This window comes from Apium graveolens, chromosome 3 (assembly GCF_009905375.1).
Source record: "Apium graveolens cultivar Ventura chromosome 3, ASM990537v1, whole genome shotgun sequence".
Lineage (NCBI taxonomy): Eukaryota > Viridiplantae > Streptophyta > Magnoliopsida > Apiales > Apiaceae > Apium > Apium graveolens.
In genome coordinates this window covers 157,224,720-157,249,273 of record NC_133649.1, presented here as the reverse complement: position 1 = coordinate 157,249,273, position 24,554 = coordinate 157,224,720, and positions in this window count along the sequence as shown.

Sequence of the window (24,554 nt, the reverse complement as noted above, 5' to 3'; positions counted from 1 at the left end):
CAAAACTTCAAGAACACAAATTTTAGTTCTTGAAAAACACTATTCACCATCTTCTTTCATGATTTATAGAAAAAGATTGGCTTGGAATTAGAAGCTTAAACTTATAGGAAGTATGTAACTATCCATGGGGAAGCTTAGATAATTACCTTGCTAAATAGTAAGTGGAGGAGCTTGGACTTTCATTTTTTAAGAAAAGCACCCGAGAGCATGAAGAAGAAGAAGAGAGATTTTTGTGTTTTGGCTTGATTTGCTTTTGGTTGGTTGATTTTTGTTGTTTGCTTTAGTGAATTACCTAGTTGCCCTTGGTTTTGTGTGGTTAAAAAGTCACCACATCTCCTTCCTTCCCATGTCATGCTTGTGTCATCCTCATGATGTCATCCTCCCCTCCTTGTCCTCTTCTCATTGGTTGGGTGACATCATCCTCTCTAATCCCTTTGATTAACTTCCTAATTGTTTGCCTAATGACCGCTGATCTGTTATACGGTTCGCTTAACTTTCGTTTTCGTTTATCGTTTGAGGGATCATACCCGGGATCTTATTACTTAGGTTCCCTTAACCTTTCTCAATATATTGTATTCCTTCTATGATCCTCTCTTATAATCCTTTAATTTAAATCCTTTTTATCTTGTTACCTTTTTCTCAATTCTTTCCGTATCTAGTGGAGTTCCGGGAAAAATCCAAGTTTTCGGAAATTGGATTCTGACGATCTTTACATACACTTATATACCACATAGAGTACTAATAATATCCCATAAGATCAATAACAGAACCCCTACATAGTGTGGCATGAAAAGTTTTCTCATTCAGCAAAAACACTATTCATAAGGGTTTCAAAAATTTCCCAAAAATTGGGGTTATTACACCTAATAAGTCTCTCTATGTCAATATCAACTTCTTTAGACAATTTCTTTTCAGCACCCTAGACTTGTTGTTGAGATGACCTTGATTGTTCCAATCTAGCCTCTATCTCCCCCTTAGTCTTATTGACAGGTATGAGGAGGGGAGTAGGAATTTCAGGCCTTACTTATTCAGGTAGAGAAGGTAGTGGTATGTTGAGTTTGGCCATGATGGCTCCCAAAGCTATAGAATTTTGAAGATTATATGAGAGTCCACCAGGGTTTGGATATCTATTTGTTGGCTCTTAACAAGAGATGTCAAGGCCTGAACTTGTGCAGTGAAAGAAGAGTTGGAGTCTTGCAATGCAGTGACTTGACCTTATAGAGATTGAATCTGTAAATTTGTTGATGTAGATGCAGGTTGATGGGAGCTTGATGTAGAGACAACAGTAGAGGACTCAAATATATCTTGCACAAATTTCTGAATTTCATCCATGACCAAGGAAGAAGGAGTGTATCTTGCAGTGTGCATCTGATCTAGTTTCAACCTTGTGTCATTAGAGTTAGTGATATGATTTTGAACTTGCTTGTGTAAGGCAACAAAGGAGTCCTTGAGTTGTGTCATGCCTTTATCTACCCCACTGAGATCACATCTGGAATTTGGTCTGAGAAGTGTTTGAATTGATTTTTGATCTCAGTTTGAGAGGGAATGAGTTCATCCATCTTTTCCCTCACCGTCTTTCTGGACCTGTCTTCATGACCAGTCAATTTGACTTCAAGAGCTTTACCAAAAAGGTGAAAAGCCTTGAGTTGAGCTTTATGCACTTCTGTGATTGCATCATATACTTCTTGTGGAGTCAAGGCCTTTGCATTGCTTCCAAGGATAGTAACATACTCTTCCCTGAATCTGGCCAAGACTTGATCCATTTCCAACACAAAGTCATCAGATAGGCATGCATCCACATTTCCATCTTGCTCTGCATCATTTACAATTTTCTCTTTTTGCTTCTCAACTTCTTCATTTTATATAAGCATGATAGCTTGATAATCTTGATTGCTCATGTTGGAAGTCAGAAGATGCTGAGAGGTGTTGGCCAGTCCAGAAATCTGCTCCACTAGTAGATCATCTACATAAGTTGGTTAAGAGCCAGATTCTTGCAGCCACTGAGAGAGAATATGAGGTTGTGGGGAGGATGGTTCAGAAACACCTGTGACTGAAGTCACAGTTTGACTCACAGATTGCTCTGTGGTTTTGACAGTGTGTTGTCCTCCACTTATAGTGGGAACCTCCAATTGAATTGGAGGTCCAATTGAATTGGAGGTCCAATTGAATTGGAGGGGATTTGACTGGATTACTATCATGTACATCAGCCTCAAACCCTTGTGTGTCTTGTAACACACTGACACTTGAATGTGCTATATTTGCCTCCTCTATGACAGGATCATGGGCAATTGTACTTCTAGCTTCAACTGCCAAGGTAATTTCTGCTAGAGTTGTGAGGGGAGTTGTCCCTTCATGACAAACCTCCAATTGAATTGAAGAGGATTTAGATAGCTCCCCCTCAGGAGTACTACCCTCAAACCTTTCAGTCTGTAAAGACTTTTTTGCATATGAAGGTGCATTAGAAGTACCCATGGGGTCTTTAGTAACAACTGATGAATCCCCCATATTTTTTATGGTGTCATCAAGGTCTACCCCAGCATGTAGCCTCTCACCATCTAAATGGAGTGTCTGGGTGGTGAGCAAAGCTTCTTGAGCTAAGTCACTTGATTTTTGTTGCACTTGAGAAGTGGATTCAAGTGGAATTGGAATAGAAGAAATTTGAGTCATAAGAGTTTGGTGCTCAGTTGTGAGTGTTGGCAGCTCCCCCTGAATGAATGAGGGAGCTTCAAGAGATGTATCCTCACAGTGTGTGCCTTCCTTGTTTCTCCTACCATACACTTGAATTACTTCTCGTGCAGGCTGTGCAGACTCACTACTGGTTCTTTTTACAACTGCATCCTGTTGGGAGGATGTAGAGGTGGCTAGAGTAGTCAGCTCAGTTTGTTTACTCCTTTTGGATCTCTTGACCAAGGGTGACTCTTTCTCAGCTATGTCCTCACCACTCTCAGTTACTACAGTTAAGGTTGCCCACTTTATCTTCTTTTTACTTACCTCATCCTTTTGAGAAGATGAGGTGGTTGGTTACCTAGCTTCTAAGGGTTTTGAAAAAATGGTTGCAGCTTGGGAAGATCCATATGGGTGTTCCTATGTTTGTACTTCCATAGGTTCAAGAATCATAGCTGTGCTAGATTGATTACCAATACTTCTCATGTCTGGCATAGAATAAGTATAAGTATTAAATCTTTCAATCATGAAATGTGTTAATTTAAGACTTACTGGAACCTTATTCTTAGTAAGAAGTGATCCAAATAGAATTTTGGATACTTGCTTACAATTGCCAGTTAGTGTTCTATTCACACCTTCGAGCAAGTATATGTCATTCACCTTATAATTTAAAGCTGATATAATAAATCTAGGCAGAAAGATCTTCTTACCTCTTGATTCCAATGGCATAGTCAACCTGGTGCTTAGCTCCTCCAATATGTAATGTCCTACATTTATCTGTTTGTTGTGAGTCATGGAGTAGACCAACTTCTGGACAACACTGGATATGTTGTCAAATCCTGACTTTCTGCAAGTAAATGCCCTTATCACAGAGTCAAATAGGAATGACCATTCCCTCCTCAGATACTTCTTGTTCATGCTGGCCAAATTAATCCTCTCAAGATAATTTATGAAGTCCATGAACTCATGCAGTTCATCCTGAGTTGGAGCCTCCACCAGATTATCAGTGGGAATGCCCAAAGCCTTGTTGACATCATCCTCAAGAATCTCCACTTGTTGTCCCTTAACTGTGCAGTTTATCACTATTGCTACAGCTTGATTTTCATGCAAAATTGTCCTGGTTGTTGCTGTGTTCTGGAAATCACCTAGCACATCTAAATACAGCACAAGATTAGCAGTTAGAGCACCTACAAAGTAGGTTTTAGAAAGGAACTTAACATAGCACTGAAAAACTTCAGGTGGTTGATTTGCATCTAGAAATGCAAGAAAGTTGGTTTCCTTAGGGAGAAAGGGTACAAGATTATTAGCTGCCATTGATATGAGTATGAATTTTAGTGGGTAAAAGAGATTTGTGAGAAAGAAGGAAAAACTAGAGAGATATCGGTTTTGGATTGAAAGCTAGGTCACTTTAGATCTCGAAAGTTGTAAGTAAGTGTATGTAGCAAGAAGTCTGGATATTTATAGTAAAAGCAAATGACTTGTTGAGAAATCAAAAATGGATATTTTGAATTGGCCTATCGAGAAGTCATTTTTAAGAATTGAAATACATATCGAGAAGTCATTTTAAATTACTCTTATAGAGAACTGAAAATTGACTTATCGAGATGTCACCTAAATACCTAGTTTGTCCAAGAATGGACTGAATTAATTCCAACTTTTATTTGAATAAATTACGAATAAAATTTGAATAACTTTTCCAAAAGTATTTTACCAAAATAATTTATTAAATTAAAATATTTCAGTTCTGAGTTATTGATAAGTCAAAAATTATATATGTAGAGAACTCTGTGAATTAACGCTACTAAAGAACTCTACAAGGACTTATCTATAAGTCATTTTTAAGCCTATCGAGAAGTCAGTAAATTGACTTGTCGAGAACTCACTCGAGATGTCCTAAAATGACTTGTCGAGAAGTCAATTAGACTTTATCGAGAACTTTGTTCTCTATATACTTTTGATTTTGTAATTCTGCCTTGTGTTAATTTTACATATTAAGAATGTAAATTAACAACTGAGCAGTTTACTTAGAATTTGAAAAATTCCAAGTTGAATTTGAATTTGAAAGATAAATATGCAGATATTTATGAAATATTTATAACTCATATTTTAGTTAATTTCCAATTAAATCAAATTAATTTTGATTTACTGGCGATTGATTTGCTGCAAAACATTAGCTGAGTTCTTGCTTTAGGATGAAGAATTAAGAATTCCAATTTCACCTACAAGTCTAGTGAAAGTTGCTTCATCCAAAGGTTTAGTAAAAATGTCAGCTAATTGTTTTTCTGTTGGTACAAAAATAAGCTCAATGGTATCATTCGTAGCATTTTTTCTAATAAAATGGTACCTTACATCAATGTGCTTTATCCTAGAATGATTAACTGGATTAGCTACTATGGATTAGCTACTATGGATATAGCATTAGTATTATCACACATGATAGGAATTTTGTGTAACACTAGGCCATAATCTATTAGCTGATTTCTAATCCAAAGAACTTGAGCACAACAACTTCCCGCAGTTATGTATTCAGCCTCAGCTGTAGAAGTTGATACAGACTGTTGTTTCTTGCTGTACTAGGATACAAGTCTTTGTCCAAGAAATTGACAAGCTTCTACTAGTACTCTTCCTATCAACCCTGCATCCAGCAAAATCTACATCTGTGTAACCAACAACTTCAAAACCAGTTAACTTAGGATACCATAATCCCGAGTTTGGAGTTCCCTTCAAATATCTGAAAATCCTCTTTACAGCCATCAAATGTTGAGGTTTTCAAAAGCAAGGGCTTCAGCTTCATTATCATCAAGGCATTCTAAGCCTGGGCACTTGCCATCATTAAAAGTCACATTTGTGCTCTCTATAATCTTCTTTTGATCAATCACATAGACTTTGTAGGCTATTCTTTCCAGTGAATATCCCAGAAAAATTGCTTCAAAGACTTTTAAGTCAAATTTTCCCATATATTCAGAGTTGTCTTTCAAAATGTAACACTTACTTCCTGTTATTCCCAGTGGACTAACAATGAGATTTACAGAAGGGGGGGTTGAATGTAAATCTCAAAACTTTTTCAAGTTTTGAGCAATTTGTAAGACTAAGTGTTTGAGTGATCAAATGTGTGTAAATTGCTTGGAGCTGATGCAGACAGATATATATATAAACACAAATGTAATGAACACAAAGAACTTAAAAACTTTTCTGGTAGATTTGTTGTTCCACCAGAGATGTGTTATTTCAGAAAATCTGTGATTCAAAATTAAATCACATCTGCTTCCTAGTACAAACTAGATGATTTTCTCTCTTGATATTTCTAAACAGCTCAGGGAAAATTCACACTAATTACTAGCTACTACTTGGTTTATATAACACCAAGTTTACAAGTGAAGACAAAGATAAAGTACAATAAGACAATAGTTCTCCACTTGTTTCTGTTCCATTTTTATCCAGTGTAATATGGAATTATCTGTTGACTTTCCATTATGAACCAGACTAAAACGGCTGCTTTTTCTGCTATTCCTGAAATAGGCTACCACATCTCTGTCAATCCATGTGCCTCTGTCAGCTTTGTTAACTGTCACTTTCAACTGCTATGAGACTGAGCATCCGTTGAAGCTTTCATCCGTTGATGACTTTATCCGTTGATGCTCTAGCAGTGCATCCGTTGAAGCTTTCATCCATTGATGGCTTTATCCGTTGATGCTCTAGCAGTTGAAGCTTTATCAGTTGAAGCACTTATCCGTTGATGGATATTATCCGTTGAAGCATTAGAGACATCCGTTGAAGCTTAGTTTCTTATCCGTTGAAGGTCTTAATATCCGTTGACACTTCTTCACTTATACAAAATTACAAGGCATGAAATATTTACAATTAGCCCTCCTATTTGTACATCCATTAGTAGTCAACATGACTGATTATCTCCTAACAACATTTAAGAATTACGGCTTGAAACCAGAGAGTGAGATGTGCTACAATACCAAACTTATTGTTGAGTAAGGCTACTCCTTCAACGGATAGCCAAGATGGTCTTATCCGTTGAGGCTACAAACACTAGATTTCTACTTAAGTGTTTTGCTGAACTTATCATCAAACTAATACACATATTCCTAACAATCTCCCCTATTTATGTCTACTAGAACTGTAGGCATAAATTTGGGTTTAGCTTGATGATAAAAAACACTTAACAAATATATAAACTGTAACAAATCAGAAATTCAAAAGTGCTGCAAAAGTGTATATGCTGAGATGAAATTGAAGAAATACATTATTTCCAAGGGTGCTCCTTTAGCCTGAGCAAATTACTTTCTTTTCCTTTGATCCCTGGTTTTCTTTCCTAGCCTCCTGTCATTCTCCTCTATTTGAAGTTGAAGTTGTCTGTAGAATTCAGCTTCATCTTCTTCATTGATATCTAACTTAGATTGCATATCCTTGAGAGTTTCATTACTGGCAATCTTTAGCTGATCTTCAATTCTGAAAAATCTTCTGACTCCTTTGTTGTCTTTGAACTCCATCAACCAATGAGGTGATTTATGAATTGTAATACCTCTCTCTGGAATGATTAAAGTTCTAGGCAAAGCATTGGGCTCCCTCCAAGTTTTCCTTATGTTGGCAATCTTGTTGAGAATCTCAGTCCTGGCAGTTCTGGTAAAGCCAGAATCCTTATGTATGGCTGAGTAGACTCTAATCAAGGTAGTGTAGCCTTCATTCAAAATTCTGTGAAGAGGCCATGTTCTTTCCCCGGCTCCTTTGTATTTGAACACTAGTCTTTCTGGTAGCTGTCTGTAGGCAGCCTATTCCCCTTACATCCTCCAGCTCATCCAGATAGAGTTCAATGTCTGAAAATTCTTTTATGTCACAGATGTGAACATAATCATCTTTAGAGTTTTGAGGTTTGGACTTAGGCTTCTGTGTGAATTTGATTGAGGCTTTAGAGGGTGTTGATTTGATTCTTCTTTTCTGCTTCTTTGAATGGTGGAGAAGAGGTTAGGAAGGTGGGCAATTTGATGGTGTCCCAATCAATTGGTTCCTCCTTGGGAATGATTGTTTCACCATGAATGTTCATGAAGGGGTCAGGTACAATGGGTTCAGGAATAGAGGGTAGTGGTTTGGATATTGATTGGGTTTCTTTAGTCTTATCTACCTTCTTTCTCTTTGCATTGACCTTCTTTCTTTTCCCTTTCTACCATTCTTCCTTACTTCTTTCCTCCATCTCAGTACCAACCATGTCCCCCATAGCTTCATCTTCACCTTTGTCTTCAATTTCTTTCTGATCTTCAGCCTGACTTGACTCTAGCTATTTTTCAAGCTTTGCTTGTACTCTTTTGTCAGCCTTTAGCTGTTTGGTTTCTTCCTTCAACCTTTTAGTTTCTTCCTTCTTGGCTATTGAGAATTTGGGATGTCCTTGCATCACACATATGCTCTTTCCCTCTCTGAAAATAATAGCCATGTTTCTCCTTACAGCCTCATCCATGGTCTCTTTGAGATATGCAATACTTCTTCCTAAAAGCTTGTCCTCATCTGCTTTTGGAAGAGGAAAATCCACCTCTTTTAGAGGATTCTTTGTAGAGTCCTTATTGGATCTGTTGTTGGGCTTGAGAACCATAGGTTGCAGATCTTTGGAAGAAGTTTCTCCATCCTTATGCCTCCCTACTGGCTTGAGTTCCATAATAATTGATTCCACTTTTGTGCTATGCTTCACAGATTGTGATTGAGAAGTTGTAGAACCAAATATTAGTTGCATCTTTTCATCAATCTTCTTCCTTTGCTCTTTGACTTGCAATTCAGCTGCTGCTATCTGGATTAGATCAATTCCATCTAGCTTTCCTTTGACTTGAATTGGTGGAGAAGTTGTGATGACAGGAACTAGCACTTGAGAAATCTGAACTGTTGTAGATGGCTCTCCTTCCCCTTCCCCTTTATTCTCCCCCTTTTTGTTATCATCAAGGGTAGGGGTCAAGCCTTGTGCTTGTGCCAGCTGCATGAGTAGATTTGTTTGAGTTTGTTGATTCTGAAGAATGGTGACCATAGAGTCTTCAATGATTTGAACCCTATCTTCCAATCTGGCCAGCCTCTTGTCAGCATCAGAGGTCTTCCTTAGTCTCCCCAACAAATCTTGCATAGTACCATAGGGTATAACTGAATCCAATTTCTCAGCATTGTAGGATTTCAGATCAGCAATGTCCAGCTTGAGCTCATCCACACTTAGATTTTGCTGGTAATGCTGCAACTGCAAGAGATGCAGAGATTCCAGATGAGCTTAAAGAATTGCCTTGGTACCAGCATCCCGAGTCTCCTGAATGGCCTGCTGAATTGTCATGACTTGTTTGACCAAAGTGACACCAAACTCTCCTGGTGTTGATGGTTTTGTCCATGCCCATGCAGGAAGATTAGGAACAGAACTTGGGCCTGCTACTCCCCCTAAGTTCATGCTCTCATTCAAAGAATTAGAGTCATCATCATTAGAATTTACTCCAAATTCTTCAGATGGCTCACCAGCTTGAGAAGGCAGCCTGTTGACAGCAGCTTTGTCTCTGAGAAGAGATTCTGAAGTGTGTACAATATGTAGTGTCTGTTCTGCCTCCACATTGCCCTGTGCAGCCAATAATTGATAGGCTGAAACAGGGTGAGTAAAAGTGTCAGCATCCAAGGAAATGTTATCAATGACAGCTTTGTAGTGTTGCTGAAATTGTCTTCCCTTATCTGCATCATCCACTTTCATTAACTCACTAGCAATGGCTGGATCCACCCTTATAGCTTCTGTACCTGCCTTTCTCTCAATTTCTCTTTTTTCTTGCATCAGGGGCTCCCCCTGGCTCACACACACCCTCACACCCTCACATTCACCTTCTAAGGTGGCACTCCTCTCACTTACTTTTGCCATGCTGGAAGAAATAGCATGCATTTGGTGACTCTCAACCTCTCCTTTTGCCTGGGAGCAACCCAGCCTCTCACTCAAAAAATCACTCCCTTCCCTCAAGCCTAAAAGTGATTGTACAGTTGCCATGTCCTCTACAGTTGGAGTTGTTTCTGTTAAGTGTGTAGAGGCCATCAACGGATAGGGAGTATCCGTTGAAGTGGAAACTGATGGTATCAACGGATAACTGCTGTTAAGCTTATCCGTTGAAGAACAACCACTTGTCAACGGATGAGAGATATCCGTTGAAGAAGGAAATGATGCAGAGATAGAAAGTGATATAATTGTGGAATCTGTGTGGATTGATTTTAAGTGAGGTGACACAGATTCTGCAACTACATCTGAAAGAATTGGCTGATGATCCAACAAATCATCTAAAAGATGATGATCACCAGGTTTTGAGTGGGGCTCCTCCCTGAGTTTTAATGAGGGATAATCAGGAATTGATGTGAATATCATATCCACATCCAGAGAGGGTGTAGGAGAGTTTGAGGAATGGTGTGTGTCTATATTGAGAGAATGGGGCTGTGATTCCACATTTGCTGGAATCACATCAAGCTGAATTTGAGAAGGCACAGATACTGGTGGGTGTATCTGTGCTGTGTGTGTCCCTTGTGTGGAAACTAGGGTTTTGGCCTTCTTCTTCCTTGAAAAGGCTTGAATTGGTGAATGTGTAGCTTCAGTGTCCCTCCCTCTTTTGTTCTGTGTCCCTGGATGGGGACTATTTTCAATAGTTACATCCTTTTGGGAGGATACAACTAGGGATGTGCTGGACTCCTTTTGAACCACTATAGTCTTTTGAGAGACTGTGGCTTGGCTGGAATGGGTACCACTCACCTCTCCCACCTTATCCTGGGGGGCTTTTTGATGTTCACCCTTCCCCTCACCACTCACACCCTGTTCACTCCCTTCAGGGTTTATGGTAGTTGTTACAACTGTTGTCTTTTGAGAAACAACAGAGGTAGGTTTCTTTGACTTGACTTTGGAGATTTTAGATTTGGTGGCTTTGGTAGGAGCCTGTTTGGACAATGACACAGGTTCCATAGCCACACTAGAAGGCAAAGAAACATTGGGGTTGGAAATAGTAGGAGTTATAGAAACATTTACCTCACTTACCTGTGGTGCATTCATGATTGGCAAGTATACCAATGGCACCTGGCTGTTGAGGTTCATTCTCAAAAGGTCTGCAAGGACCCTTTTCTCTTGTGCCCAGCATATGAGTTTATTATTCTCATTGGATATAACCAAACCTTCAGCAACATGGTTAGCCAATAACATAAAGAATCTAGCAAAGTAGATGTTATGTGGTCTATTAGCTTTGTTACCTAATCTGGAACCTAATTCTAGCATAACACAGTTGCTAAAATTAAAGTACCTATCAGAAACTAGCATATAGAGCATATTAACAAGAGATGAAGTGATAGCATCAAAATTGCTAATCTTCCCAGAGAAAACTTTAATAAAGGCATCTCCAAGAAAACTCCATTCTTTCCTAAGGCCTTTCCTTCTAATACTACCTAAACTAGCAGAATCAAAAGCATAGCCTATGGAATCTAGCATAGCAGAGACATCTTTATCAGTGTGTGGTGTCATGGCATTATTCTCAGGCAACTTAAAGCAAGATTGTAAATCATCACAATTAATGCAATAGTCCTTACCTTTGAGAGATAAGGCAATAGTCATATTTGTGGAGTTGAACTCTGTAGTTGTCCAAATCTCCTCAATCACTTCACAGTAGATGGTTGGGGCTTCCAGCATTGTATAGCTCAGTTTGCAGTTCTTGATGAAGTCCATCATCTTGTGATAATCAGAATGGGCTTCCTTCTTTTCAACCAAGACTATGAAATTATTCTTTTCATAAACAAATCCTGTTTGAGACATAATTTTGACTACTGGTGCCATTGTTGTGAGTAGAGGTTGCAGAGAAGAACTTAAGAATTGAGAGAGAAAGAGAATGATAATTGCAAGAAAGCGTAAAGTGAAAATAAGAATTCAATTGGGCTTTTATACTTTCTTGAATTAAAACACAAGTAAAATAATTAAATGATACTTTTAAGTAAGTGAAAGCCGTTCATGAATAAATGAAACTGTAGAAATTCTGAAAACTACCGTAAATACAAATACATACAACACTGTATATCTGTATCAACGGTTGAGTAAAAGAATCAACGGCTGTGACTCACTGTCGTGACACATCAACGGATAAGGTAAATAGTTATTCGTTGATGAACAACCCTATTTTATCCGTTGAAGGATAAAATTTCCAGAAATGTATTTGTCTTTCAACGGATAATGAATATCCGTTGATAGAACAATTTTGGCTTTCAACGGATAGGGAATATCCGTTGATAGGATAAGTCTTGATTAAAGCCAACTTTGTTCTTGCAGCAAATTCATTTCAGGCTACGAGACAGATTACATAGATGACATAGATTATAAATAGTTAAGCATACCTAACTCACTTACTAATCTTGTGAATGTTGATTCATCAAGTGGCTTGGTAAATATGTCTGCAATCTGCTTTTTACTTGTAACAAAATGAAGTTCCACTGTACCTTTCATCACATGTTCCCTAATGAAGTGGTACTTGATATCAATGTGCTTGGTTCTTGAGTGCTGCACTGGATTTTCAGTAATGGCAATGACACTTGTGTTGTCACAAAATATTGGAATTTTGTCAACAATTATACCATAGTCAAATAACTGATTCCTCATCCACAGTATTTGTGCACAGCAACTACCAGCTGCAATGTATTCAGCTTCAGTTGTTGATGTGGAAACAGAATTCTGCTTCTTGCTGAACCATGATACAAACTTGTTTCCTAGAAATTGACAGGTGTCTGTTGTGCTTTTCCTGTCTAATTTGCAACCTGCATAATCTGCATCTGAGTAGCCAATTAGATCAAAACCAGACTCTCTAGGGTACCAAATTCCTAGATTTGGAGTCCCTTTGAGATATCTGAAAATTCTTTTAATAGCCACTAAGTGAGATTCTTTAGGGTCAGCTTGAAATCTAGCACAGAGACATATAGAAAACATATTATCAGGTCTACTGGCAGTTAAATATAAAAGTGAGCCAACCATGCCTCTATAACTTGTAATATCCACAGACTTTTCAGCCTTGTTTAATTCAAGCTTGGTGGCAGTGGCCATGGGAGTTTTTGCAGGTGAACAATCCATTAAGTCAAACTTCTTTAAAAGATCATAAATATATTTAGTTTGACTAATGAAAATTCCACCACTAACTTGTTTAACTTGTAAACCAAGAAAGTAAGTTAGCTCTCCCATCATGCTCATTACATATTTACTTTGCATTAATTTAGCAAACTTTTTACAAAGTTTATCATCTGTAGATCCAAATATAATATCATCTACATAAATTTGTACAAGTATCTTAGAGCCATTAACATTTCTAAAGAAGAGAGTTTTGTCAACAGTACCTCTTGTGAAGTGATTATCTAGAAGGAACTTTGATAAAGTCTCATACCAGGCTCTAGGTGCTTGCTTTAGTCCATAGAGTGCTTTCAACAAATAATACACATTGTCTGGAAAATTTGGATCTTCAAAACCTGGAGGTTGGCTTACATAAACTTCTTCCTCCAATTCCCCATTTAGAAATGCACTCTTGACATCCATCTGATAGACTTTGAAATTGGCATTAGCTGCATAGGCTAGAAAGATTCTGATGGCTTCAAGTCTTGCAACTGGAGCAAATGTTTTATCAAAATCTATTCCCTCTTGTTGAGAATAGCCTTTGGCAACCAATCTGGCTTTATTCCTTATGACAATGCCATTTTCATCTATCTTGTTTCTGAATACCCATTTTGTGTCAATAGAACTCTTGTTCTTTGGCTTGGGTACCAGCTTCCACACTTTGTTCCTCTCAAATTAGTTTAGCTCCTCTTGCATAGCTAAAATCCAATCTGGATCCAAAAGAGCTTCTTCCACTCGCTTAGGTTCCTCCTGTGATAGAAAGCTACTATACAGACATTCATCTTGAGTAGCCCTTCTAGTTTGTACTTTAGATGTAGCATCACCAATGATCAGTTCAAAAGGGTGATTCTTGGTCCATTTCCTTTGAGGTGGTAGATTAGCCCTTGATGAGGTTGCCTCAGTATTGTCATGATGTGAGATAGAATGTTGATTTGTTGAAACTCCCCCTGAGTTGCTGATCCTTTGAAAGGAATTGGGAGTTCTATCAACTGATGAGGTGAAGTGATTATCCGTTTACAGACTGTGATCAACGGATGCTTCGTTTTGAACTTCAACGGATGATGCACTTTGTCTTTCAACGGATGCTGCATTGCTTCTTTCAACGGAAGCTGAATTTTGACTTTCAACGGATGCAGCATTCTGTGCATTATCCAAAGGCAGACTCTGATTTCTTCTTGAGATGCCTTCTTCATCATTCTCATCTTCACTATCATCACAATATATCTCAATATTGTCAAATTTGAGTCCTTCATGATGTCCCTCATCTGTTAGTCCATCAATCTTTTTATCATCAAACACAACATGTACAGATTCCATGACAATGTTGGTTCTTAGATTGTAGACCCTATATGATTTTCCAGCAGAATAACCAACAAATATTCCTTCATCAGCCTTTGCATCAAACTTTCCTTTGTGATCAGATTGATTCCTTAAGATGTAACATTTGCAACCAAAGACATGTAGAAAGTTTAAAGTTGGTTTTTTTCTCTTGAATAATTGATAGGGAGTCATGCATTTTGCTTGATTGATTAGAGAAATATTCTGAGTGTAACATGCACAGTTAACAGCCTCAGCCCAAAAATAAGTTGGGAGCTTTGACTCCTCAAGCATTGTCCTTGCAGCTTCAATTAGTGATCTGTTCTTCCTTTCCACCACACCATTTTGTTGTGGAGTTCTTGGAGCTGAGAACTCATGCATGATCCCATTTACTCCACAGAACATCTTCATGGTTGAATTCTTGAACTCAGTTCCATTGTCACTCCTAATATTCCTTACTTTGAAATCAGGATGATTGTTGACTTGCTTGATATGATTGATGATGATTTCACTAGCTTCATCCTTTGATCCAAGAAAATAAACCCATGAAAACTTTGAGAAATCATCTACAATCACTAGGCAGTGTCTTTTCCTTGAAATTGACAATACATTGACTGGTCCAAAAAGATCCATGTGTAGAAGTTGTAGTGGTTCATCAATTGCAGATTCAAGCTTCTTACTGAATGATACTTTCTTTTGATTTCCTTTCTGACAAGCATCACACAGTCCATCCCTTGTGAATTCCACTAGAGGCATTCCTCTAACTAAGTCCTTTTTGACTAGATCATTCATTGTCTTGAAATTCAAATGGGACAGCTTCTTGTGCCATAGCCAACTTTCAACTGGACTTGCTTTGCTAAGAAGACAAGTAATGGATTCTGCATCTGTAGAGTTAAAATCAGCTAAGTACACATTTCCTTTTCTAACTCCAGTTAGAACCACTTTATTGTCCTTTTTATTTGTGACAATACAGGCTTCAGAATTGAAGGAAACAGTATTCCCTCTGTCATATAGTTGACTGATGCTCAATAAATTGTGTTTGAGACCATCAACCAATGCAACTTCATCAATGATGACATTTTCTTTTGAAATCAAGCCATATCCCATAGTGAATCCTTTGCTGTCATCTCCAAAGGTTATGCTAGGGCCAGCTCTCTCCTTAAATTCTGTGAGCAGGGTGAAATCTCCTGTCATGTGTCTTGAACAACCACTGTCCAAGTACCATAGATTCCTTCTTTGTCCCTGCACACAACAAAATCAATCAAGTTGATTTTGGTACCCAAGTTTCCTTGGGTCCAGCCTTGTTAGTCTTTTTCCTAGACTTCATTCCTCCTGCATCTTTTGACTTAGGTAACTTTGGGTCAACCTTGGTCTCAGATGTGGTTGGTTGAAGTGTAGGGTTAGTCACAGAATCATTTAACACATTTGATTGAATTTGATAAGGCATAGGTTGTGCAAACATGTTATTCTACATAGGCAGATTGTATGGCATTTGAGGCATACTAAATGCAGTAAAGTAAGGATTGTTAATGTATGGCATGTTTGCAAAATGTGCATGAGGATTCTGGTGAGACATAACAGGCATAGCATGCAGAGGTGACATAGACATGTTAGGCATGGAGGGATTTGAAGGCATGGGAGCATTTTTAACAGATTTGCAATTATCAGATAGGTGATTAACACTTTTACAATGTACACAGCTTTTTCTAGGAGCATACCTATCAGGTGTGTAATTGTTATGTTTATTAATCCCTACCTTCCCATTTCTTTTAGATTTTCTTTTAGTTTCCTTCTTATCCTCAACCAACTTAAGCCTATCTTTCAACTGATCTAAAGTCATGTGTCCTATATTCACCTTACTGACATCTCTGGATGTGCTAGCTCCTTCTTTGACAAAGTTCTTGAGAGTTGAATCATTCTTTTTATTTTTAAAAGAACTTGCCTGTTTTAATTGATGAGCCTTCAACGGATGCTCCTTTTCTTCCTTCAACGGATAACTTTCATCATCCGTTGATTCCACATCCGTTGACAATCCATCAATTAATTCTAACTTCTTTTTGTTTTTCTTCCAGGCATCCTCACAGAATGATTCAATTCCATGAACCTTGGAAATTTGAACACCAACATCCCTAGATGTTTTCCAGGCCTTGATTACCTCTTGCTCACTTTCTAACTGTTTAGAAAGAATTTCTACTTTCTTAACAGCTTCTCCTAGTTCACTCTCGACAGTCAAGCATTTAAGTTTAATCTTTTCAAGCTCAATTACATGACTCTCTAACACAACATTCCTATCACTTAAAAACATATTATTTTCTTTGATCCTAGTGTTTTCTTTAGCTAGTGATTTAAGAGAAATACGCAAATGATATAATTCATTGGACATATCATTTATGGCTTCATTGCATTCATGTTTAGAAAGCTGAGAGAGATCAGTAGTAATTACCTGGTTGCTTGATGAACTAGTTTCATTTTCATCAGAATTAGCCATCAGGGCTAGGTTGACATATTCCACATCATCATCTTCATTTACCCCATCTGCTGCCCAATCATCTTGAGTGAGAAAGGCTCTTTCCTTTTGTTTGAGCAAATCAAAATACTTCCTTTTGTAATCAACTTGCTCAAATTTCTTTTTCTCAGAATTTGGCTTCCTACACTCACTTGCAAAGTGTCCACTAATGCCACAGTTGTAACATTTGAACTTTGATTTGTCCACCATGTTTTTGTTTGGCTTAGTGAACTTTGTGTTTTTCCTGAACTTCATCTTTGCAAATCTCCTGGACAGAATGGCCAGATGTTCATCAATATCATTAGATTCATCCTGACTGGAATTGTCTTCATCCTCAGCAACTTGCTCTTTACCCTTGCTTGATTCTGATTTGCTTATGCCAATTTTGAGACTTGCATTGTCTTTTCCTCATTTCTGGCTTCAACTTTTTCACTGTCAGCTACAAGTGCAACTGATCCTCCTTTTCTCTTTCCCTTTTCCAACAGCTCATCTTGCTCCATCTCAAGTTCATAAGTCTTCAAAATTCCATATAACCTTTCAAGTGTGAAGTCCTTATAATCTTGAGAATTTCTTAGAGAAACAGTCATAGGCTTCCATTCCTTTGGTAGAGACCTTAGAAATTTTAAATTAGAGTCCTTGACTTGGTATACTCTCCCATACAGCCTTAATCCATTCAATAGTTTCTAAAATCTGTTGAATGTATCATTCAATGATTCTCCTTCTTCAAAATGAAAATATTCATATTGTTGAATGAGAAGCTGCATTTTGTTTTCTCTAACTTGCTCAGTGCCATCACAGATAAGCTGCACAGTATCCCAAATTTCCTTAGCAGTTTGGCTATTGATGACATTGTCAAACATATCTTGATCCAGGCCATTAAACAAAATGTTCATGGCTTTCTTGTCCTTGTGGACCTCTTCAATATCTTCAACAGTCCATTCTGCCTTTAGCTTGGGAATAGACTGTCCAACAGCAACTGTAGCAGTAGCAGCTGTGGCCACCTTGTATGGGATGTGAGGACCATTCTCAATGCAGTTGATGTAGCTTTCATCTTGAGAGAGAAGATGTAAATGCATCTTCACCTTCCAGTGATGATAGTTATCTCTTTCCAGGATTGGAATCTTTACACCAATATCCTTCTTACTCATGCTGTTAGCAGAATAGATCTTTAAACTCTTTGTATGTTAAGAGCTAGCTCTGATACCAATTGTTATTCCCAGTGGACTAACAATGAGATTTACAGAAGGGGGGGTTGAATGTAAATCTCAAAACTTTTTCAAGTTTTGAGCAATTTGTAAGACTAAGTGTTTGAGTGATCAAATGTGTGTAAATTGCTTGGAGCTGATGCAGACAGATATATATATAAACACAAATGTAATGAACACAAAGAACTTAAAAACTTTTCTGGTGGATTTGTTGTTCCACCAGAGATGTGTTATTTCAGAAAATCTGTGATTCAAAATTAAATCACAGCTGCTTCCTAGTACAAACTAGATGATTTTCTCTCTTGATATTTCTAAACAGCTCAGGGAAAATTCACACTAATTACTAGCTACTTCTTGGTTTATATAACACCAAGTTTACAAGTGAAGACAAAGATAAAGTACAATAAGACAATAGTTCTCCACTTGTTTCTGTTCCATTTTTATCCAGTGTAATATGGAATTATCTGTTGACTTTCCATTATGAACCAGACTAAAACGGCTGCTTTTTCTGCTATTCCTGAAATAGGCTACCACATCTCTGTCAATCCATGTGCCTCTATCAGCTTTGTTAACTGTCACTATCAACTGCTATGAGACTGAGCATCCGTTGAAGCTTTCATCCGTTGATGACTTTATCCGTTGATGCTCTAGCAGTGCATCCGTTGAAGCTTTCATCCGTTGATGGCTTTATCCGTTGATGCTCTAGCAGTTGAAGCTTTATCCGTTGAAGCACTTATCCGTTGATGGATATTATCCGTTGAAGCATTAGAGACATCCGTTGAAGCTTAGTTTCTTATTCGTTGAAGGTCTTCAACATCCGTTGACACTTCTTCACTTATACAAAATTACAAGGCATGAAATATTTACAATTAGCCCTTCTATTTGTACATCCATTAGTAGTCAACATGACTGATTATCTCCTAACAAGATCTAAGAATTACAGCTTGAAACCAGAGAGTGAGATGTGCTACAATACCAAACTTATTGCTGAGTAAGGCTACTCCTTCAACGGATAGCCAAGATGGTCTTATCCGTTGAGGCTACAAACACTAGATTTCTACTTAAGTGTTTTGTTGAACTTATCATCAAACTAATACACATATTCCTAATACTTCCAAATACATGAGGATGCTTTACAGTAGGCTTTATTTTAGACATGATTGAATAAAGTGATTTGTCTTGTGCCTTATTAATGAGATATATATTATGAGTGTAACATGCAGTGTTAACCGCCTCTTCTCAGAAACTTGTTGGCAGCTTGACATCTTGCAACATTGTCCTAGCAACTTCAACTAATGTTCTGTTTTTTTCACTCAACTACTCCATTTTGTTGAGGTGTTCTAGCAGTTGAGAATTCTTGAACAATGCCTTGCCATTGCAGAATTCACTCAAGGTAGCATTTTTGAATTCTGTTCAATTATCACTTCTCAATCTTTTTACACAGTCATTATCTCCAGCCTATTTTTCTATCTTCTTAATGTGCTCAATTATGAAAATGTGGAGTTTTATCTTTAGAGTGCATAAATTCTACCCAAGTGTATCTTGAGAAATTACCCACCATCATAAGTGCATATTTGTTCCTTGAAATATATAAGACATTTACTGGCCCAAACAAGTCCATATGAATTAGTTGCATAGGAGTACTTATAGGATTCACAGTTTTTGACTTGTGACTTGATCTTTTCATTTTTCCTTCCTGACAAGCTTCACAAACTTCAACTTGAGCAAACTCCAGTTTAGGCATGTCTCTTACCAAATCCTTTTTGACCAAGGTGTTAATTGCCTTGAAATTCAAGTGAGACAGCTTTTATGCCAGAGTTTGCTTTGTTCTTCTGATGCCTTGGTGTAGAAGCAACAAACACCATCCTTATTTGTTGAGTCAAAATCTTTCAACAAAAAAGATTCCTTTCCTTGCTCCTTTCAGAGCAACTTCACCAGTTTTCATTGCTGATAAAAGTGCATTCTTCTTTGTTGAATAAGACTCCAAAGCCTTTGTCTGCAAATTGGCTAACACTAAGAGGATTCATTTCAAGACCAGCTACCAGTGCTACATCATCAATGACAATATTTTCAGAGACTAATTTTGCCATATCCCAATGTGAATCCTTAGTTGTTGTCTCCAAAGGTCACCAAAGGGCCATCCTTGCCTCAAATTATGATAGCAGGGCTTTATCACCTGTCATATGCCTGGAACATCCACTGTCTATGATCTAGATGACTTTCTTCACTTTGCCCTGCACACAATGAGTTTTAAGTGTGTTTAGCAACCCAAGTAGTGTTGGGTAAAGTCTTCTTCTTAACTGATTTAACAAAAGTAGAATGAGTAGTTTCAGATAAAATAGAGTTCATTAACTGTTGAGCATTTTCCCTTTCTATTGTAGATCCAATTCTTATTTCCTTGAGGTCTACTCTCAGTTTGTGGCAACTCTTCATTAATTTCAAGTTGCAAGGAATGCAGTTAAACTTGTCACAGAAGGAGTAGAGATCACTTGCATTTGCTTCATTGTATTTGCAGGCTCCTTCAGTTGACTTCCTAACTGCCTTTTTACAAAGGTGAGTTAGGTGATTCACAGAGCCACATTTTTCACATTTCTTTCTTGGAGCATCTGCAATATAAGCAAAATTGTTGCTTTTGTTTATCCCTATTTTACCATTTCTATTTTTCTTTTTCTTTCTTGCATCTTCAGTTTTGGTTTCTTTAACAGGCGTCTTGGAACTTTGTTTGTCCATGAGCTTCTCTTCAGTATTGGAAGACTGAGTTGATTCTTCAGTTTTCTTCTCTTTGTCCTCATCAACAATTTCTTGCTTGATAATCGATACTTCTTCACTGAAGTTGACTTCACATGCTTTGAGTATAGGTACATTAACCTCTTTCAAAAAGGTTGGAGCATTTTCAGTTTTCTTTGCTTTCCCTTTGTCACCTATAGTCTTCTTTTTGTCATTCATAGCATCATAGTCAATGCCAATAACAATGTTTGCACATGGCTTATTTTTCTCATGGTACTGTCCGACCAGTTCAGATGCATTTCTGAAAGATTTCATCTTCACTTCATTTTTTTCCAGCTTCTCCCTTAGCACTGCTTCAATTTCATTTGCACACTTGAGCTTGTTCTCTAGATATGCATTTTCTTATTTTAAAGCTTCAAGCTCCACCAACAATAATTCAGTTTCTTGCTTCTCACTTTCAAGCTTCTCATTTATCTTTGTTAATCTGCTAACTTCCTCATTGGCAGCAACCATGCTTGTGTGGATGTGAAACATTTCTGTGCTCATCTTTTCAACAGTTTCCTTATATTGATTCACATTTAAATCAATGGTGGTATGATTTGGTATCTGTGCTTTTGATGAGGATGATTCACCTTGCTCCACAACCATTAGAGCATAGTTTCCAACTTCCTCATCTTCATCATTATCTGAATCATCCCAAGTCTTTCTCTCTGTAATGTAAGCTTTATTTTGCTTCTTTTTCAAAAGAGCTTCATACTTTGCTTCCAGTTCAAGATAAGCTTTATCTTTCTTTTCCTTCTTGGGTTTCCTGCATTATGTAGCAAGGTGGCCTAGTTCATCACAATTGAAGCACCTTATATTAGATCTGTCAACAGATCCAGTTTTGTAGTCATTCTTACTATCATAATTATACTTTCTTTTTTTTTCCAGCCGCTGTCTTTGTTAAAAGATTGTCCTTTACTCTTGAAGTATCTTGGCTTTTTACTCTAATATTAGAGAATTTTCTAGCCCAATAGGCCATTGACTGATCTAGTTCATCCAGTTTTTCAAGAGTGTAGAACTCATCTTTTTCTAATTCCAGAATGACTTGTTCCTATGAATCATTTGTTCTTTGCTCACTTATTGAGGCAATTGGAATTTGAGATCTTGGCTCATCAGTAGATGTTTGGCTTTCATTGACAATTAAAGCACTTGAGCCATCTGCAACATGTCCTTAGCCAGATCTCAATGATTTTCTCTGAATCATTTCAAGTTCATATATTTTAAGAATTCCATACAGAACTTCCAGTGTTATTCTACTCAAGTCTCTCTCTTCCCTTATTGCTGAGATTTTCTGTTCTAAATGATCAGGGAGAGTAAACAAGAACTTCAGGTTCACTTCTTCAGTTTCATAATATTTTTCATGTAGCTGCAAATCATTTATCAGCTTGTTAAACATTTCAAACACATCAGTAATACTTTCCTTTGGCTTTGCCATAAAACCCTCATACTGTGAAATCAGTATTCTTCTTTGGTTTGACCTAACTTCTTCAGTTCCCTCACACAATATCTCTATCTTTTCCCCGATCTGTTTTGCATTGTCACAATTGACAATATTGTTATAAATTACATTGTCAAGTGACTCAATTAAGATTAATTGCAAGCCACTATCCAAGGAGACTTTCTCTTTCTCAGAATCAGAGTATTCTATAGGGTCCTTGGGAGCATAATGAGTTGGAATAACCATATCTCCATCTGTAGATTCCTCAACTCTAACCATAGGAGTGAAGGGCCCATTCTTGAGGATCTGAATGTAGAGTGGATTGGCCATCCTGATAAACAACATCATTTTCTTTTTCCAAAGAGTGTAGTTAGCTTTGTCAAAGGTATGAATTTTGATGCTACTGATTTTATGTGTATTCATTCTTCCAAGATCTTGAATCTATTTACTTTCATATTTTTCTCTGATACCACTTGTTAGGAAATGAATAGCACACAGGGGGGTGAATGTGTTTTACTGTTTTTAGGCTTTTCTTGAATGTTTATGGTTGAACAAAGTGAATTAAATCTTGTAGTAAAATGTGTTCATGCAGAAATTAAGCTTGTAGAAAATAAAGAACACAAATCTTCAAAACTCACTTAATTTTAGATTAAAATTAAGAATGTTTTGCTACAAAATTTCTAGGCTCTTTGTTGATAAAGAGCTTAGCTTAACCTTGAGAGTGTTACAAGAAATTTTATCTAAATTGTTATAACTGGCTGAAGGACCAGTGTTAACTTTATAATTCAGTTAACTGCTGGTTTACACAGTGTACAATAAGACATGCTATTAGCTTTTCTAAACTGTCAATTGTCATTTCTATTTATAAAAAAATAGATCTTCCATTTCTGGCTTAGCATATCTTTAGCATCCTGTGATAATTTTAATCTTCCTCCGTCAGTTAATCTTCACCATTGATCTTGCACATTTTTCAATCTGCTTTTTGTAGACTTGTCAATCCAGTTGTTTGGATTATTTGTTGCTTGTTAATTTTAAATATTGAATTGGTCTGTGATTTTGTACTTTGAGAATTTTACTCGAGATCTCTAATTAGGCATATAGAGATCTTGACATCTCGAAAAGTATAAGGACTTATCGAGATCTCTAATGCTCTAGTAAATTTGCCTTATAGAGGTCTCTGAGTTCTCGAATGAAACTTTAGCCTGTCGAGATCTCTCAGCATCATGTCTTCACTTTGTCTTGTCGACAACATAGAGTTCTCTAGTGAATTTTGACTTATCGATATCTCTGAGTTCTCTTGTGGACTTTGACTTATCGATAACTCAGAGTTCTCTAATGAATGTAGACTTGTCGATAACTCTGAGTTCTCTAGTGAAGAAATGACTTGTCGATATCTCCAACCTTCATGACTTCTTGACTTGTTGATATCTCTCTAAGTTCTCTAGTAGCTTTCCTGACTTCTCGATAAGTCATTTGGAGTTCTTGAATGACTTCTCTATAACACTAAATCTGTGACTTGTAGAGATCTTGACTTAGAGTATTTTTATCCAAACAGGTTTATTCAACTCCAAGCTTCTTCAAAATTCTTATGAGGCATGATCTTCTTAATCTTCTTCCAGATAGAATCCTTAGGCTTGATACTGTTTCAGGAAAAAGACTCCAGTCTACTCCTTTGCATTTTTACAGACTTTAAAGTGTTATAAGTACAAATACAAACTAAGATAACAATATAACTTACTTAGGGTTGACAAATTATCTTAGTCTTGTTAAAGTACATGCATGTCTTATACAACATTGTTCTAAAAGCTATCTCCGGTACGTCTTCAGGCTTAATCTTCAATTGGTGATATCCGGATCTTAGATCAATCTTAGAGAAATACTTGGATCATTTCACCTGATCAAACAAATCGTCTATTCGAGGTAATGGATACTTATTCTTGATCGTAAGGTTGTTGAGTTCTCAATAGTCGATGCATAATCTCATGCTTCCGTCCTTCTTCTTACCAAATAGTACCGGTGCACCCCCATGGGGATATACTGGCTCTAATCACTCTTTTTTCTAATAAATATTGCAATTGCTTTGCTAATTCCTTGACTTCAATGGACATCATTATGTACGGGGCCTTGGATACTGGTTCCGTTCCATGTACTAAGTCGAAGGAAAACTCAATTTCCCTATCTGGAGGAAGTCCTGGTAACTCGTCTGGAAACACATCTGGAAATTCATTGACCATTGGAATATTTCCGAGTTTTGCCGGCTCTTGATTTCTATCTATCACATAAGCAATGAAATGCTCTCATCCTTGTCGTAGTAACTTCTTGGCTTGAATCATAATTAAGAACTTCTTTGCTTTCCTCTGACCTTTAAACATCACCATTTTCTCGTCCGGCATCTTCAAAATTACCTTCTTATTACGACAGTCTATCTGAGCATCGTGCTTAGATAGCAAGTCCATTCCTAAAATAACTTCAAACTCTCCTAACTTAAATGGTATCAAGTCAACACCAAACTTATTGCCAGAAATCTCAATTTCACAG